Source organism: Trichechus manatus, unplaced genomic scaffold (genome assembly GCF_000243295.1).
Source record: "Trichechus manatus latirostris isolate Lorelei unplaced genomic scaffold, TriManLat1.0 scaffold00014, whole genome shotgun sequence".
Taxonomy (NCBI): domain Eukaryota; kingdom Metazoa; phylum Chordata; class Mammalia; order Sirenia; family Trichechidae; genus Trichechus; species Trichechus manatus.
In genome coordinates, this window is record NW_004443950.1 from 8701532 (window position 1) to 8705032 (window position 3501).

Genomic DNA, 3501 nt, shown 5'->3' on the forward strand with positions numbered 1-3501 from the left:
GAAAAAAGCAACACCAGCAGCCAACAAATGGCACTCAGAGAGCCGGCCCATTTGGGTGTGTGGAATCCAAGCAGGCGGTGTTTCCCGGACAAGAGATTGTGGCCGCGGGAGGCAGAGGAGGCTGAGTGGGGGTGAAGAAGGGTGGGGGGTGGGAAAGTGTATATTGCAAATTATCAGTTGTTTTGTCTCCCCCTGGAAGCTCTGTGAATCTGCTTTCTCGTACCCCCTGTTTGCTGGTCTCCGATAGGAGTCCGAGATGGCGGATCCACGCTGCGTTTGCTCGTAGGGGACCTCTGCATGAATCTCTCCTAGCTCTCTGTTCTCTGTCAGTTTTCTCACTCCATTTGGTGCTTGCCTGAGTTCTTTATCTCTTCATTTGATGTTTTAGGGCTTCAGGATTGTTGTTTTCTCTTTTCGTCTTAGTTTTTCGGATCTTTGCTGTGGAGGGATAGCATGGTGCTTCTGCTTAGAGCGCCATTTTGCCGGAAGTCCCCAGCATGAATTTTTAATTTAAATTAACTTTGTTTTTAGAAAAAGTAGCAGAGAATATCATTGCTGTCTATGTAGGTATTTGTACTTCACTGACTACAATTCATAGTCATGGCCTTACAACATGGCCTTATGATCAGATGAAGTTTTTCAGTTGAAAAATTTCCTGCAAAAAATATAGCAGACTTCCTGCCTTCCTACAACACATCATCCCTTGCCCCATACCTCATCTTTTCTTTCTCAAAAAATTCTACCTAGCTTATAATACCCTGCTCAAACATCATGCCCTAGAAAATGACTTTCCTGTAGCTACAGGTCCTGGCACATAACCCATGTGCAATATATTCTCATGGACAGAAGGAAGGAAGGAAAAAGAAGGTGTAGTATTAACTATACCCAGAAGTCCCTGAGTGCTACAGTTAATGCACTCAGCCGCTAACCAAAAGTTTGGATGTTCGAGTTCACCCAGAGGAAAGGCATGGTGATTTACTTCCCCTAAATCAGTCATTGAAAACCCTATGGAGCACAGTTTTACTCTGACACACATGAGGTTGCCATCAGTTGGAATCGACTTGAGGACAACTGGTTTAATAGGAGAATAGCAAGGTGTAGCAGTGAGTGCCAGGCCAGCTTGTAGCAACCCCAAGGCATACCTGATAGTAACAAGGCTAGCTCCTGGATGTCAGGGATTGCTTTTCTCTTTTTTAATACTTGTATTGCTTGATTGATCAACAACTTAATCAGTTATATACTATTATCTTCCCCTTTCTATTGGTCATATAAATGAAAGTCAGCTGGGTTAAGTCATTTGTTCAAGGACACAGAGATGGTAATTGGAGCCAGTATTTGAACCTTGGGCTGCCGGCTTCCTTATTTCCAAAGGCAAAAGTATTAACCCGGCACTACATTATCCATCAATATAAATATGAAATAATTAGTAATTACCCTAACAGCTACAAAATTATTAAAAAGTGTTCTAGACTAGATGCACTGATATAGTCCAACATTTCAAATTTAGCCCTTCCTGTCCCCTTATCCCTTAACAATTTTTTTTAATTTGTTTATAAAGTGGTTAATTTGCTTTGCATTGTCCTTATGTCTATTGATTCAAATTAGATTACTACTCTCATGTCTTCAGGCTGAAATATAGAAACTATATAAATCTTTACAAACCGAGCTACCGACACCATGGATAAGTAAAGTTTTTCTTCCTGATCAATGAGTAGAAACAATTATTTGAATAATTCCAGCTACAAGTTCTGAAATTGCTTATGGATTTATTTAGCTCACAACCCCATTCAAAGCACATTCAGACGGCTCAACAATGTGATGTAACTTCTCATGACTTCTTTTTATTCAGGCTGGTTTTATTTTTCTATCTCAAATCCGGAAATTACAGGAAGAATTCAGAAACATATAACTCCAAGTTCCAGTTTTAAAATAAAAGACAGTTGATAGCTTGGTCCAAATTTGACTACCTTCAATCCAGAAAATAAACTTTTAATTTATTTTGACAGACATATCACATGTGACATAATTATATAATATGATAATCACATTGCAGAAGGTCTATACAACATCAGAAGTTTTATAACAAGGCTTTAAATACTTTGAAATTCCTCCCATTGAGAGGTGTGGTATGACCCCTCCCTTTGAATCTAGACAAACTTGTAACTGCTTTGACCAATAAAATATGGCAAAAATGACATAATATGACTTTTGAGGCATAATCATAAAAAATCATATAGTTTTTGCCTTCTTTGTTGGATAACTAGCTCTTGAAAGCTCTGAGCCACCACATGAAAAGTCCAGTGACTCCAAGATAATCTTGGTGGAGAGATGGGCTATCCTTAAGGCACCAGACAGGTGAGCGAAGATGTCTTGAGCCATCCAGATTATTTGCCATCATAATGCCACTGAAAGACCTCTGACAACACCAGGTAGGATGGAAGACTCAACTCAGCTGTGCCCTGCCTGAATTTCAGACCCACAAAGTCATGACATATAATAAATAGTTTATTGTTTTGTCATAGTTTCTTATGCAGAAGTAGGTAACTGGAGCAAATACAAGTATTTCTGAAGAACTGAAAGACACAAGGTTATTTCACATGGCTGGAGAAATAGGGTCCTTTTGGCTAATTAGAGAGACTTCTATATTTTGTGCAAACTCAATTCATCAAAAGTATGATGTAGTTACATACATTTTTTTCTAAAGTAATTCAAATCTGGATGCAGTTGTGAGGAGAATAAATACTCATTTAAATTATTTTGTGTAAAATACACCAGCTATTCATTCAAGTATTCATTCATTCAATCAATCAATTATACATTTTTCACTGCAGAGAATAAATTTTGATTTTGTCCTAACTACATGGTAGTCACTGCGGTAAGCATTGGGTGATACAGTAGTGAGACATACACACAATTTCTGAAAAAACAGAAATATTTTTAAAAATCTGTTCATAATATACCTTTTTTTATATGAAATATGCCAAGTATATATATATTTTTTAAATCTTTCACTCATATGGGTTCAAATGTCAGCATGGAAAAACCTTTCCGTGCCATGGGTAGTCTCTTGAATGATGAACACATCAGAGTGGTTTGAGACACTAAAGAGTGATTTTAATATGAATACACATAATTTACCTAATTGAAAAAATAATTACTTGATAAAAGTTGAGTTACCGAAAGTAAAATATGATATGTTAATTAGATTTGTATCAATAGATTCCCTATACTGAGTCCATATTATTGTTTCACAGACTTTTTATTGTATGTCTAGTTTTTTTTTTTTTTTTAACTTTCTGATAGAAATGTATTTTGGATAAAATAGGCAAAGACAGATTTGCAATGAAATAGTGTACAAAAAGAATAGAAAATAATTTAAGACAGCATTTGCAGCCCTGAGTTTCCAATACACTCATCACCACCCATTCCCTCCCATGTCTACAGGGTATAGACCCTGGTAGCCATCTCCCCAAGTCCACAAAAACTGAAAACTCTGTTAGT